The following is a 17090-nucleotide window of genomic DNA, read 5'->3' on the forward strand; positions in this document are numbered from 1 at the left end:
ATGCGATTATTGCTGGACATCAGACCAGCAATAGAAAACACCCTTTCCACGCTGGCCGAGCCGCTGGGAAGGCTAAATATGCGTCCTGCAATTTCTGAAAGTTGTGGGAGTACATTAGAATTTTCTTTCCAGAAGCGAAGGACGTCGTCAACTTCGGTGTTCAATCTCGGCATTCCAAGGTATTGCTCGACTTCTCCTTTTACGTCTAGTGTTGTAGAAGACGAACAGGTCGCAGTTGCGTATGACTGGAACATTGACTTGACTTTTTTTGCGCTCGATGGCTCAGGGTCAGGGACAGTCACAGGGTCAGCGTCAGCGACAAGGGAAGGGGATGTTACTCTTTTATTTACGCTGCAGAGAAATTCTGTTTGACGAACTAACAACTCCCGGATCTCAATCTGTTTGCCTTGAATCTACAAGAACAGTACAATTATTATTATTTTGCCCTTCTGTATTAGCCTATTTTTATTATTATTATTATTATTTATAATAATATTAATAATAATAATAATAATGAGTTTTCATACAGGCCTACTGTATTATTTTATCATTATTGTTAATTTGCTACTACTCTTTTCTTTTAATAAACCATGGTTCATTTCTGAATACTATGCCTTTGTGTGAATTACTTGCCTTTTCATCTCTTGCAATCCACTCGTTCTTGAAGCGTGGATCTAATAATGCAGCCAGAATAACGTGGGTGTCGTCATAAAACCTTTGATAACGAGTCGAAAGGTTCTCAGCTAGAGTTTCTGCGAATGCGGCTATTTCCAGTGGAGTGTCACTGGAAATATCAGACATCACTCTGTGTATTTCCGCAACTGCCGGTAGGATCATTCCCAGGTTTCCCAGTTCCTTTTGTAAACTGTCTGTCAGTTCAGCAAATGGTGTGAGTATTCTCACTAAGCTTTGAAGAATCAGGATATCATTGCATTTGAGTTTCCCATCATCTGTTATTGACGTCATCCTGTTTTGCCACAGCGTGTCCTTCTCAAACATTTTCAGCACCGACTCGATCATCCGCAACTGACTGTTCCATCTGGTTGTGCATGCAGTTGTGGGACGAACACCTAATTTGTCGATTTCCTCTGTGTTCAGTGTGCTTTTTCTGACTGTTTTAACTACTTTTCCAACCTTGTTGATTATTGAATTGATTGCATTGTGCTTCGCGATTGCGTCTTTAATTGCCAGTTGGAGTAAGTGGATCGGACATCTCAAGTGAAGATTTGATTTTGTGACGTAGTGATCTACCATCTTGTTCAATTGGATGGCAAGCTGGTCTGCATGGAGCTGCAGGAGTGCAACATCTGGATCATCACCCTCACAAACTGCCTCCCTGTCCCCGACATCTTGGTCCAGCTGATCCCCGAATTCGCAAAAACCCGGCAGATTGAAGGCTTTTACCATATTGCTGGCACTATCAGTTACTACTCTGATCACACCACGCTGCTGAATATTCCAGCGTCTCAGGACGTCTTCATATATGGCATAAATGTGATTCGCTGTGTGGTGTCCCTGAATGTGTTCACAACTCAGCAGAACAGTGTGGCCTTGAAAGTTTTCATCTAAAAAACTGCCCACGATACCCAGAAAACTGTGACCTCGTCGGCTCGTCCAAATATCAAGGGCCAATGAGAGTCCATTGCAGTTCTCTAGCAGAATGCGCAATTTATTCTCCAACTCTAATAAAGCATGTGGCATGAGTGTGTCACGGACCGTGCTGTAGCAAGGTGGGGTGTAGCCAGGCTGTGCAATGTTCGCAAAATAGCGCATCCCTTCTCTTTCTCCTTTGGTGAGTGGCTCATAGTCCATGTAGATCATTTTAAAGAAAGCCTGGTCTAGTTCACTCTTCCTCTCCTGTGAAATATGTGCTTTTGTCGTTCTTTGTTGAAAGAAGCCTTTAAATGTACTGCTCTGTGTCTCTTTACACGTTTGCTGTAATTTTTTCTCTGCAAATAAATGTAAATTGAACATATTATGGCGCTAAAATTAAATGCAAATAATAAGTACCTAAATGCTGCAAAATATTTACAAATGTATTCCTTCTGCCTGGGTTGTTCAAGCTGAATAATACCGACCTTCAGATTTTTTTTCCACGTGTGAGCGAAAAACGTGATCGTGTTTCCTTGACACATGCCTTTTAAGATTCCACAAGGAATCTTTTGACGTTGTAATCACCTCCCCGCACTCACGTTCTCCTTTGTCATCACTACCTTTTACAATACATTTATATTTTTCCCCCCCTTCTTCACGGTAATATTTCAGAAACTCCATCTTTCTGTTTTTCTTTAACTGTGTTTAACAAATTATACAATCGTCCGTCATATGGAGTTGCACAGGCGGAAATCGCGAGGGGTTCAGTGAGAATATCATTAACAGCATGGGTAAAATTAAGTACATGATATATACTTCATATAAATGTTTGTGAAAGTACTAGTAAATCAATTCAAATGCAAACAAATGCAAAATATGATTAGAAACATTTTGAGCACCCCTCCGTCACCGCCTCACAGTGGTTTGGTCCTGTCTCGTGATTCGTAATTGAGCGATAGTGGAGCGTTTTCGGAGCGGGAGAAAATCACAACGCTCCGACATTTAAAAAATCCGCTCTTCGCTCCTGGCAAAATCACGCAACTCCGCTCCTCGCTCCGCTCCCACTCCGCACCGCTCACATACTCTGCTTAAGAAGAACAAGGTTTACAACAGTATTTTGTTAAAGTCCCCCTGTAGTGAATTTTATCCCTTACAACTAATGTTGATCACCAAAATTACATATTTAAAGCTGTATTCCATTACTTTTTGGGGTTTAAAAAGGGAGGGAGGGAGGGAGGGATGCTACCTGTCTTTTCTCCTTTTATTTACAAATACCTGTCGGTTTTTGTTTTGTTTTTTTGTCAAGTATACTACTCATATATATTACACTGTATAATCTTAACCTACTTTTGCCTTAATGGAAAGTAGACAAATAATGAACAACATTCGCCTCATATCATGGAATGTCAAGGGGGCAAATCAACCTACTAAAATAAATAAGATTATCTCTCACCTCCAAGATTTGAAAGGAGATATAGTATTTCTGCAGGAGACCCACTTACATAGTGGTGAAATCATGCGCATCAAAAGGAGTAGGTTCAGCCACGTATATCACTCTAAATTTAGTGCAAGAGCCAGGAGTGCTGCCATTTTGATCCCAAATAATATTCCATTTGAATCAGAAGAGGTTTTTGCGGACTTAAATGGCCGGTATGTTATTGTATCAGGGAAACTCTGTCACATCAAAGTCATCCTAGCTAGCATCTATGCACCCAATTGGGATGATGAACAATTTATTTCAAAGATTTTTACTGTTATTCCTAATATTGAAACACACCATATTATCATTGGGGGAGATTTTAATTTTGTACAAAATGCTGATTTGGACAGATCTTTCAGTAGACCGCATTCCCTTACGAAGTCTGCCAAGCTACTAGCGTCTTTTACAGAAGAGCTGGGTATGTCCGATCCATGGAGGCGTAAATTCCCTGAAAAAAAATATTTTTCTTTCTTCTCACATGTCCACCGCACTTATTCTCGAATAGATTTTTTTCTTATAGATAACAGACTGCTCTCAAATGTTCTATCATGTGATTACCATAGCATTGTGATCTCGGACCATGCTCCCACGTCACTAGACATAAACTTCCCCAACCACAACCGTTTTTTTAAACCATGGAGATTTAACTCAAATCTTCTTGCCAATGACTCTCTGGTGGATTCTTTAAGATCAAGCATTGAACTATTCTTTGAAATGAATGACAAGCCAGACGTGACGAGGGGTACCTTATGGGAGTCCCTCAAGGCATATTTAAGAGGCCAGATAATTTCCTACACAGCCCACATCAGAAAAACTGCCATGTCCAGACAAACCGAGCTAGCACAAAAGATTCTGGAAATAGATAACTATGCAAATAACCCAGACCCCTCACTTTATAAGAAGCGTCTACAATATCAGACAGAGTTTAACCTTTTAATCTCAAACGATGCAGAAATGCAACTGCTTAAGTCGAGACAAAGAATTTTTGAGTCAGGGGACAAGGCTGGCAAACTCCTTGCTCAGCAAGCCAGAGCTGCAGCAGCATCTATGTTCATTCCTAGTATCATATCTTCATCAGGTGCCACTACTACTGACCCAAAGCTTATTAATGAAACATTCTCCAAATTCTACTCTGATCTATATACCTCCGATCACCCCAACACCAGTTTAGCATGTGGGTTAAGCACTATTGAGTTCCCTAAAGTGGATCACGGGCTAGTAGAGAATTTGGCTGAGCCAATCTCCACTACTGAGATCATGGGGGCGATCAGTGGCGGTCTTAACATAGAGGCATAGGTAGGCGGCTGCTTGGGTCCCCCTAACAGCGGTTGTAGTAGGGGGGCCCCCAACCAACCTAAAATATATATATATATATATTGAAAAGAAAAAACATGAAAAAGCCTCTTATCATCGTGAACGCTTCAAAATCATAGTAAATGTTATTTATATTCTTAAGAAATACGTTGAAATGTTGAAATAGTAGTTAAAATGTCCAGTTCATGGTTATCTGTCCCTACACATAACACCCCTTACTTTCACAATGAAATGGACTAGTCCGTAACGGCGAAAGATAAACACACAATCACAGGAGGATTGGGAAGTACACAACGAAGCAAGACGAGTCTAAACGCGAAAATGAAACGAAGTTACCCAAGCGGCTCAAATAAAAGAAAAAAAGACGCTGATATGTATTTTGCAACGCTGCCAAAAAATGACAACATTTTTTACGCCTTCTGTTAGGGATACATGGCGCTACAGCAGCAGCAGTTAGATGTGAAGTGACGCTAGGTGAGGATAAAGTTACATCCTACAGAAAGGGCAAAAGTAAATATGACATTTATTATGGGTTTATGTGATGATTGTTTGAAGTTCACGTAAATTAAAAGTTGTTATATATTTTTTGAAGCCTAATAACTGCAAATTTTTCGGCTTTCAATTACACTGTCATGTTGGATGGCCATAATTAATGTTTAAAATTAGGGGAGGGGGGAAATATTTTTTATCCAGACATCAATAGCTGTATTAGTGTCAGTGATAGGTCTACTGACCTTCATTCATAAAAAGATGCCATTAAACAAGTATTTAAAATATAGCCTACTGTATTTATGTTGTCTCTGCATTCATTTGTAGATTAGCTGTGAAATTATTACATTGTAAAATATATAAACATATAAAAATGTTTGTTTGTAGAATTTTTGAAATGTCAATCTCAAGTGCAATGCCAATTGCAACCTCCTTCACTCATACAAAGTCAATTATTCATCTTGGCGATATTTGCTAAGTATATGGATGTTGTTGATGTTTTGCTAAGTATATGACTGTTTGCGGGGGTTTACCATAACTACTTGTCTTGCTGGTTATATTGATATTGATTTGATCTTAAAAAAAAGAATAAACAGTGCTGGTTTTCCTGGCATTTTGAGAAAGACAGGTGTTATCTGAAACCGTATTCTCTGTTGGGTTCCATCATGACTATTAGTTTGTGTAGTGCTTCACTTTGTGTGTTCTCTGCTTTCCATCTTCATTTTGGAGTAAAGAAATGTAAACAGGGTTTAAAGGGGAAGGTTTTTTTTCTCCTAAATCCTAAATCCGCCACTGGGGGGCGATAACTACATTGCAGAGTGGAAAATCACCTGGTCCACATGGATTCACAGTAGAATTCTATAAGAAATTTGCCCCAATTCTCTCTACAGTTCTACGTGACATGTATAATGAGGCCCTGTCACTTGGCCGATTGCCTCCAACCCTGACCAATGCCACAATTACTCTTCTCCTAAAAAAGGACAAAGATCCCTTACTTTGTAGTAGCTTCAGACCCATATCATTATTAAATGTGGACAACAAAATTCTTGCTAAGATTCTAGCCCTCCGTCTTCAGAAGGTTTTGCCAGGAATTATTTCAGCAGATCAAACAGGCTTCATGCTGGGGAGGCACTCATTTCACAACATCAGGAGACTCCTAAACATTCTGAACATGCCCAGCTCCAGCTCTCCTGAGATAGTGGTGTCGCTGGATGCTGAGAAGGTTTTTGATAGGGTAGAGTGGGAGTTTCTTTTTGAGATGATGGATAGATTTGGTTTGGGTTCAGGTTTCATATCATGGGTAAAGTTGTTATATTCATCCCGAGTAGCATCTGTACAAACAAACAATGTGCTCTCACCCTCCTTTCAACTTCACCGTGGCACAAGACAAGGATGTCCACTGTCCCCTTTACTGTTTGCCATAGCCATTGAGCCTTTGGCTATCTGACTAAGATCTGAAGAAAAGTTTGAGGGCATTTCACGTCAAGGTACAGTACACAAGCTTTCACTTTAGGCGGATGAATTGCTTCTGTATGTGTCCAACCCTTCTACCTCTCTCCCCGTAATTTTAGAAATCTTAAAACAATTTGGCCAACTGTCAGGTTATAAACTAAATTTTGGAAAGAGTGAGTCATTCGCAATCAACAACTTAGTAGGTAAATTGCCAAACCATGTAGCCCCTTTTAAGTGGGTGGACCAAGGTTTCAAATATTTGGGTATTTTCATCACCGGGTCCTTGGCAAACACTTTTAATAGCAATTTTGTACCTCTGCTTAAAAAAGTCAAGGACGACTTCAACAGATGGTCTACCCTGCCCCTCGCCTTGGCTGGTAGGGTTAACCTAATCAAAATGACCATCCTCCCAAAGTTTCTTTACCTATTCCAACATATCCCGGTACTTATCTCAAAGAAGTTTTTTGCTAAAGTAGATAAATTAATCTCTCGTTTTCTTTGAGGTAATAAACCAGTGCGCATGCGGAAAAACATATTGCAGCTCCCTAAAAGGTCCGGGGGGCTAGCCCTCCCCAATTTTCTACATTACTACTGTGCTGCTAACATTCAAAAACTCCTATACTGGACAGTCGAAACCGCGGCCAAACAACAAGCCTGGGTCCAAGTAGAATTTTCCTCCTCTAAAACCTCAGTACAGTCATGGTTATGCTCCCAACTGCCAATGTCAGCTACTGACATTAGCGTTGATCCTGTAGTCAATCAATCACTTAAAATATGGATGCAATTCAGAAAGTATTTTGGCCTGAAGCATCCCTCTATCCATGCCCCAGTATCCCACAATCGTAGTTTCAAACCATCTATTATGGATTCTTCCTTTCAACTCTGGAGTGACAGAGGTATCACGGCTATTAAAGACCCTTATAACAATGGTACTTTCATGTCTTTCACTGACCTGTCAGCCAAATTTCAACTTTCATCTGCTCACCTCTTTCGTTTCTTTCAAATTAGGCATTTTGTACAAAGAACTTACCCTGATTTTCCAAATCTACCCCCAGAGACTTTGGTAGACACGCTTCTCAAAGTAAACCCCAATCAGAGAGGGGCTATTTCTTATATCTTTAAAGCCCTTGATTCCGCTTTCTCTAATTTCCCCCAAAAAACTAGAGATTTATGGGAGCAGGATTTGGGGCATATTGAAGAAGACCAATGGGACCAGATTCTGGAGTTAGTCCATAACTCTTCCATCTGTGCGCGGCACGGTCTGATTCAATGTAAACTAATACATAGGACATACTATACCAACCACAGATTGTCCAATGTCTACCCCAATGTTGCAGATTCTTGTAATAGGTGCAACCAATCTCCTGCAGACTTCATCCATATGTTTTGGTCATGTCCAAAGCTAGCAGACTTTTGGTTTAAAATATTTGACACTCTTCACATGGCCTACCATTGTGTAACAAACCCGAATCCTCTGTCTGCCCTTTTTGGTATATCACATGGCAGCACTCTAACAGCTGAAGCACAACACTCTTTGGCGTTCTGTACCCTGCTTGCTAGACGCTTGATCTTACTTAAGTGGAAGCAGGCCCTGTCTCCATCATATGACAGATGGATTAAGGAAGTCCTACATAATCTAAAACTTGAGAGGCTAAGGTTCTCCCTTAGAGGCTCCTTGAGGAGATTTGATAAAACTTGGAACCCCTTGCTTTCCATCATAGACTCCCTAGACATCATACCTGAGGAGTGAAATGTTTATGTCCTCTGGATCTACAGTGTAACTAACCATGCAAGAGGATTTAAATTTTTTTATTATTATTATTATCATTATTATATATATATATATATATATATTTATTTTTACTATTATTTTATTTACCTATGTATATATATTGTATTGTGTTGTGTTTGTCTTCTAGGAGCAGGGGGCATCAGGGGGTGGGACCCCATGTAGGGGATATGGATGGTGTAATCCATATTTACAGGGGGGGGGGTGAAAAAAATTGCGCACTGTTTCATATTTATCAGTACTGTTTAACATTGTGTACACTTTGTATAATTGGTTCTCAATAAAACATTGAAAAAGAAAAAAGAAAAAAATTTGAGAACAAAGTATAATTTGTATTGTTCGACGTGATATGATAAGCGATCGTTAGATTTAATCAGCACTATTTACTGCTATGCTTTTCCCTTAGTTGGTCAGAACAAAAGTGGATGTTACTTACGTGTTCAGATGACATTTTCCGGTGAAAATTCTTATCAGAATCAGAATCAGAATCAGAAAGAGCTTTATTGCCAAGTGTGCTTGCACACACAAGGAATTTGTTTTGGTGCAGAGGCTTCCAGTGGACTATACAAATACAACAAGAAACATGAAACATAATACTACAAATTATAAGAATAAAGAATAAAAATATAAATATATGAGAATAAAAGTATCACAGTTGGGTTTAGACAGAATAGACATTTTCAGATTTACAGATTATGAACATATTTACAGTGTTTTGAATATTATAATAAATAAATCTAAATATAAGTATAAGTATCACCTGAGTTGTAGGGTATTGCACTAAAAAGTGGGAGTATTGCACTTAAAAGCATATGCCTTGGGAGGTGTGTTAACTGTTCAGGAGGGAAATGGCCTGTGGGAAGAAACTGTGCCGAGATGTTCTTGTGGCCAGTGATCTGAGTCTCCGTCTTGACGGTAACAGTTCAAACAGGTGGTGTCCAGGGTGAGTGGAGTCTGTGATGATTTTACCTGCTCTCTTCCTCACTCTGGAAGAGTACAGGTCCTGGAGGGATGGCAGGGGGGCACCAATGATCCTCTCCGCAGTCCGGACTGTCCGTTGTAGTCTCCTGATGTCTGATTTGGTAGCTGAACCAAACCAGACATTGATGGATGTGCTTAAGACAGACTCAATGACGGCTGAGTAGAACTGAATCAGCAGCTCCTGTGGCAAGTTGAACTTCCTCAGCTGGCGAAGGAAGTACAGTCTATGCTGGGCCTTTTTCACAATGGAGTCAATGTGATTGTCCCACTTCAGATCCTGAGAGATGGTAGTGCCCAGGAACCTGAATGACTCCACTGCTTCCACAGTGCTGTTCATGATGGTGAGTGTGGGGAGTGCTGAGCTGTTCCTCCTGAAGTCCACGATCATCTCCACTGTTTTGAGCGTGTTCAGCTCAAGGTTGTTGTAACTGCACCAGACAGCCAGCTGTTAAACCTCCAGTCTATAAGTAGACTCGTCACCATTTCGGATGAGACAGATGACAGTGGTGTCGTCTGCAAATTTCAGGAGCTTGACAGAAGAGCTTTTCCTTTTTTTTTCCTTCCTTTTTTATGTTGGTCATACTTCCAAAAGTAGAATCTGTGATTACGAATGCCAGTATCAATACCGGCGCGGTGACTGACAGCCGCACATTCTCCTCAAAACATTGGATTCATCCACGCACAACCCACGTAAAGTTGATAATTCCGCGAATAACTTCAATTGCAAACAGAGATGGTGACAAAGAGGAAAAGCTACGGACTACACCTTTAAATAAATTTCCTTGAAAAAAATTCTTCATGCCTTAAAACAGCTTGAATGTAACTCTACACCCTTGCCTCAATTAGTATACGTGGTTCTATGAATATGCAAATTAGTCCCGCCTCCGCTCACTCACATCACCTCAGAGATCCACTCGTTGACGATCACACGTTGACCTGATTGATTATGGTAGTTTGTGACGTCAGAAACACAAGCGACATCGAACCGTGTTTTTGAGGGGCCGTTTTCAATTAAAAAAGTAAAACTTTTTATGCGTTTCGGCCGTTCATTTACACGACAATGGCATTTTGGGTGCCTGAAAACACAAGCTATTGAAAATGGGTTTCAAAATGCAAGTCTCAGTGTAAACAACAAAACCATGAATGTGTGAAGACGATGACATCATGCACATGCATATTACGTGTTCAGTCTACAGTGTTTAATCGCCATCTAATGGCCAGGCAGCAGAATACGGTGTTTTTAGTTGTTTTCGTGGATCTGTGTGAAAGTGGATCGTTTTGACAATGGTGTTGTCTGTACACAGAAAACTAAAGGAACAACTTCTCCGTTTTAAGCATATCTTTGTCGTGTAAATGAACCCAAAGACTGTCTTTTGATTCACTGCAGTTTTAACCCTCTGTGGTCTGAGGTGTTTTCTTGGCCCTGGAGCTGTTCTGACATGCTCTGACATTTGTGCTTATTTCTGTTACTTGTAAAATTTTCATGGCTAAAGTCTGATTACACTGTATTCAGCACAAACTCTGCTACCATAATGTGTCAACAGCATGTATGCAAAAGTTTGTAGTTTTGAGATAATGACGTTTATGCGTGGTTTGTGTGACAAAAAATTGTCACTGAAAGGAGGTCATGAAATCCATACTGATTATTTCTTCACTAGAGTTTTGAAGCCTCAAATATTTGCTTAAAAACTATGTGAAAATCATCCTGCATACTCATTCAGATAAAACAATATATTGATTTAGAATTTGTAAGACATGTTTTGTGCAAGAAAGCTTTATGCGAGGAGGCGTGAATCATCATGAATGTTTCACACCTGAGAAAGACAAAGACCCCCCCATAATGGCCCTATTTCGTCAATGAAAATTGTGACGAAAACGAGACGAGACTCAAAGTAAATGCTGGTCATGTGACGATGACTATAATTAAATGTATAATGCAATATTGTTGACGAATAAAAACGAGACTCAATGTGGTTTACAAAATAAATCTATGATAAAATGTCTCTTCATTTTCGTTGACCAAAACGAGACGAAATGTTATAACGTTATTTCGACTTGTTTAATCGAGTTACACATACTCCGTGTGTAGTGCGTATGCGGTGCGTGTTGCGGTGCATATGCAGGAGCAGCACGCGCTATTGTGCTTTCACATTATGCTGTGTTTGCAGTGCACAGCTGATCTACGGCTGTACCACAATCACAACATTTATTCTCTATTTTTTATTTCAAATCAATATTTTATTATCAGCGACTTTTATAAAATAATACAAAAAAGTTTCAGCATTGCGATTCTATTTGTACACAGTAGTTATAGGTCTACACTCTTTCACAGACGTATTCACGTTTAAACTCATTACACAAAAAACGTATTATTCAATGCATTATAGAGCTTAGATTCTCTGCCCGAGCCTGAACTTGACCCAACCCGACCCTCGGGCCGATATTTCCCGTCACTATCCTCGGGCCGGGCCTTTGTTCTAGAGACATGCAAACCCAACGCAAAAGAGTGCGGCGCGGGACTAGATTTGATGGCCGAGTGAGAGAGAATAAAACGATTTGCGGGACTCCAACAAACTAGAAATATTTATGAATAAAACATATAAAAACTAATACATTTTTATTCATCTGTTGCAGAAAAGCAACAAGAACAACTAAAACAAAATAGAAATGATTTACAGGCCAGAGTTTCTTTTCATAACATGTTTGCAGCGTTGAGCGATGTAGCCAATCACAGACATATGTGTTGATTTCTTGAACACAATAGCCAATCAGAAGCATTTAAGATAGACTCCCCTCACTGCTCAAAACGGACTTTTTGTTCAGAGCTGAATTCTGTATGCTGGCAAATCCTCTAATTATAACAAACAAAGTGTATATATTATGAAAGATTCATTGTGCAGTCAGCTTGCTTTTATCAGAGAATGTCTAATAAGGGGAGAACTTCCACTCTCAGTAAACTTCCGGCTTCTGAACTGGTTGCAGTTCCACTCTGGTTCCATATGAGGGCGCTCACAGGACGAGTGCAGAATGAATGGGGGTCTATGGAGCTATACCCCTCAAAATCAACTTTTCTCAGGATATAATTTTTTGTCTAGTAATTTGAATGTTGTATTCGAAAGGAGATGCAAAGAAATTACTCATTGCTGGATGTTAGATTTTTAGAGTCACTCATTTGCTTTAAAAAGTATTTTAAAATGTCAATGACGTCATACACATCGTGCCACCAGGGATACTACTTTACGGCAATCCTTCAGTCACTTTGGTGCTTTCGCGGTCTGCACTTTCTTTTCTCTCGAGGCATCGACAACACAGCTGACACAGGTAAATACACGTGCTAGAAGAGTTTTTGTTTTGTTGTTTTAAAAGACTACGCCGAAAATACACACACACATTCTGGTCCCGCTTCGGATGCCACGATGCCATCAAGCGGTATCTCTGGTCGTAATCAGTCCTTCACTGACCAATCAGCGTTCATTAGCAGAATGGTAGCGTGTAATGGGCAACAACAACTCAACCTGTAAGAAATTGAAAGGACATAAGTACTCGTTCATTCAACTTTCGACCTATAACCCATGCTGAACTTCCAAAACCTACAATCAAATCTGAAATTTCTCAACAGCAATCGGGTGAAAGAGACAAATTTAGCCGTCTAGCTCCATAGACTCCCATTCATTTTCCCATTCACTCAGGGCGATCGCCCCCCAGTGGAACTCTGGTGGAACTACAACCAAAATTCGGTACAATAGGGCTTAATAGGGAGTGAACAGGCTCTCCGTAGACGGGCTTTGCTTTTATGTTATAACAGTGGTTTGTGTGTTAATGCTTTAATTACAAATAATTTATCAGGAGAATTTATGCTGATGTGTATGATGGCGACACGTTGTCACGGTTCTGTCACAGCTATTCTGGTTATTCTTGGTTTGGTGACAGAGCAGTGGCATTCCTGGTCTTGTGTTTGTGTATGGTCTTGTTCACTGTGAGTGTATGGCTGTCATGAGTTCTCTGTGTGCCATGTGCTCTTGTGGATTGTCTAGCCCCTCCCACCTTGTTACCTCATTATTGGATTATTGGTTTCACCTAGTTTCCCTTGTTACCCTCTTTGTTTGCTTTCCTATTTAGTCTCCCTGTGTTTGCTGTCTTGTGCTCGTTCATTGTTAAAGTTATGGGTGGTGAGTTGTGTGTAGTTCTGTGTCTGCCATGTCATGTCCCTGGATTTATTATTTAGTTCTTGAGACCTGGATTTCCTTTGTTTGTTTGATTTATGTTTTACTTAATTAAACACTTCTTCACCTCTGCACTTGAGTCCTCACACTAATCTTGGCGGCCACCCCGTGACACACGTAGGCTAACTTGAAGGTATTTGGAGGTACAGAAAAAAAGTCTATTTGCGGGCAGGAGCGGGACAAAACATAAATGTTGCGGGTGGGAGAAAGTAGAAAGTAGTTGAGAACATCAGTTATAACGACCCACGTATTAAAAAATGGTCGGGTTTAAATCGGGCTCGGGCTCATAGTTACAGTTAATGTGTCGGGCCAGGCTCGGACACAACATGCACGGGCTCGGGTAGGGCTTGATTTTTTGGTCCCGATCTAAGCTCTAATGCATTACTTCTATATAGATTTATATATTAAGTTGATCAAGCAAGTGGCAAAACATTTAAACATGTAGGCCTACTTATGTTAAAATCACAAACATTATAAATTAAAACATAAAATTGACAAAACCAGCTATCTCATACCTTTTCTTTTACATGTAAATCTTTTTTATAAGAAATATTGTGGGACACAAATAACTTGTTTTTTCACTTCCACAAAGAGACAAGTACTACATCCATTATGTCGTGTTGTTGAGGTACTTTGTAGTTTTCCTTACTTTGATTACCCTGGGCTTAATGTTAAAAAGAAAATGACTGAAAAATAGTAGTATAATTTAATTAAATGCATTTATGGTGAGATTACTACATTTTCATGTCAATCCGTGTTCAACGAACTAGTGATGTAGTACTCGAGTCCGGTCTCGAGACCGATTTCTTGAATTACATTACATTTGGCTGACGCATTTTTACATTAATACATTATGTTGTCAATAAATTACCTTTATCAGTAAGTTTTGGCCACTACCTGACATCATCTACCCAATGTTCCCTTTCACCAGACATTTTCTTTCATGAGCAGGATCCACTTTCATTGAAATGTCATTAGGGGGCACCGGCAAGTGTCACATCGTCACCCTTAGCAGGCACGCAGTAATGGCGGCAGGCAAGATGGCGGCGCCCATAGAGTTTGCGGCGGATTTGTGTATACGCTTCATGTTTTAACTCAAAATGTTTCCATTCGTTATGACGTTATGAAATGAGATTGAAGTAACATATGATTCATATATTTTTCTCTAGTGTAGTGTTACTGTTTATTTTTAACGATTTATAGGCTGCCTGCTATATGTAACCCAGGGCCAAAATAGGACCCAATTTAACAGCCATAGTGAAAAAAAAAAAAATCCATTAGATGATCAAATAAATTGTTTTGATTTTATGAAACGCAATAATATTAAAATTCAAATTATATTAAATGGGATATATGGCATACTGCAGAAAAACTTGCCCAATGGAAATGATGAAAACGCACTGCAGATGTAGATTTGACCAATTAGGTTGATTCAGTGAGGGTAACTCCGCCCACGAGTTAGACGGGGATTGGGTTGAACTTGGAAAAAGATTGGTTTACCGCAGAGAAACCGTGAAAAGAGAAGAATATGAGAAATATTGGTTAAAAACCTAGATCCGAATTGTTTAGAAACATAATATTGAACAAGATTTGCTGATTGAGTGAGTTTTGTAATGAGAATTAGACTCTGAGATTTAAATAGATCAACTTTATGTCAGCTGCGTCACACAGTTTATATCAGCTGCATCACACGGAGGAAACAACATTAGTTGAGTTGTTAACAGAGGAATTGGTGAGTTCAATATTCAAATTGAATAATGTTTTCTTTATTTGAAGATAGATTAATAGACTACTGAAATTGTATTTTGTTTTGTGCATGATCTATGTTCGTAATATCACTTGTATGATGTTAACAACTGATCTTGTGACCTGTTAAGTGAACGATATCGAATTGAAAAAACATTTCAAGGTTGTCATGATTTAATGTGAGTGAATTAAGTTTGCTGTCTGGTTATGTGCAGGCCAGGTTTTTGTTGTGTGCTTTTCGGACTGTGTTCGAGACGAGTTGCTAAATCGCTGACGCTGGACTGCGTAGTCGAAGAGAGAAACAGATGGCGGGCCACCCAAAGAGCGGAATGGACTGAAATTTCTTGGATTGACATCGGACAAACTGGTTGGATACATCCTTGAGTTTTTTTCACGTGTTATATTTCACAACTGAGCAGACAGAACACTTTAACGGTTGCTCAAGAAGCGCTTAAGAAAAAAAACGCTTTCTATTTGATCCTTCCGTTGCCATAGAGACTTCCATAGCTCATTCGCAGTGGACGAACATTTCAATTGTATTCACTGTTAATGTGATGTGTTCTGACATTGATATGTGCAATTTGAATCAGTTGATTCTTTCATTTGAAGTATTTACCTGAACATCTGAATGATCTAACATTCAGTAACTTTTGAAATAGCCTGTGAAAAAGTAGAAAAATAGTTCCTTGTTATAATTTAAAAGGGAAGGAAAGGAATAACAAACTATTAAGAGTAATTAAACAAGGATTTAAAGAGGTTGTTATAAAAACACAATTATAATATTGGTTAAATAAGAGTAGAAACCAGTGTTCTAAAAGGGAAATTTCTAAAAATTGAATGTGATGTGTGTTGTTTCTTAGTTTTTGTTTTTTCCTTTCATTTTTCCTCAATTTAAAGATTTTCAAAGGGTAAAATCATTGATAATTGAACCTTATATTCATTTTCTTTTGTTGTAGTACATTGTTAATTTACTCTTTTCCTTAAAAAATGCATATATAAACTAAATCTCCCTATAATTCAGATCTGTGTGTTTCCTGCCTCCTGCGATACCTAAATCTTCTGGAGGTCAGTGATTAGGTGAAGTCTTCAGGGACCATTTATACCTATTACTTACTATAAACTGATAAAGTATCAAACAGGTGTTACATATAGGCTATTGTTATTTTATGCAGCCCTACACAAAAAATGAACACCAGGTTGGTTGTGCATATTTATGTGTAGCCTACACGTATATGCCTACAAGGCACAACCAACCTGGTGTTCATTTTATATATATATATATATATATATATATATATATATATATATGTGTGTGTATGTGTGTGTGTGTGTGTGTGTGTGTGTGTGTGTATTTTGTACATTTTAAATCGCAATTTTAACGAGAAAAATCTAAAATGTATTCCCAAAATCATGCAGCCTATAGTTTATCTTGATATCAGCATGTTCACAGTTGTTTCTTTTTTTTTTTTTTTTTTTTTACAGGGACCAGATGCCACTGGATGAGTCTTGCTGACTTCAACATTCACATGAGTCTCAGTACATGAACATGGTAAAATGAAAAATCAAACACCTTGGAAATGACAGGTATGTAGGCTACTATGTTTCAGGAATGGCACAAAGTTATGTGACTGTTCAAATCTCTGTCTTAAGATCAGTGTGTTTATGTGACGGAGCGGCTCCTTCACTGAGTGCGGGACACACACACACACACAGACACTCATACACATATACAGGTCCTTCTCAAAAAATTAGCATATTGTGAAAAAGTTCATTATTTTCCATAATGTAATGATAAACATTAAACTTTCATATATTTTAGATTCATTGCACACCAACTGAAATATTTCAGGTCTTTTATTGTTTTAATACTGATGATTTTGGCATACAGCTCATGAAAACCCAAAATTCCTATCTCAAAAAATTAGCATATCATGAAAAGGGTCTCTAAACGAGCTATTAACCTAATCATCTGAATCAACTAATTAACACTAATCACATGCAAAAGATTCCTGAGGCTTTTAAA

Source organism: Siphateles boraxobius, unplaced genomic scaffold, assembly GCF_051911475.1.
Source record: "Siphateles boraxobius isolate OS27281-9 unplaced genomic scaffold, OSU_SipBor_1 61, whole genome shotgun sequence".
In the NCBI taxonomy this organism is placed as follows: Eukaryota; Metazoa; Chordata; class Actinopteri; order Cypriniformes; family Leuciscidae; genus Siphateles; species Siphateles boraxobius.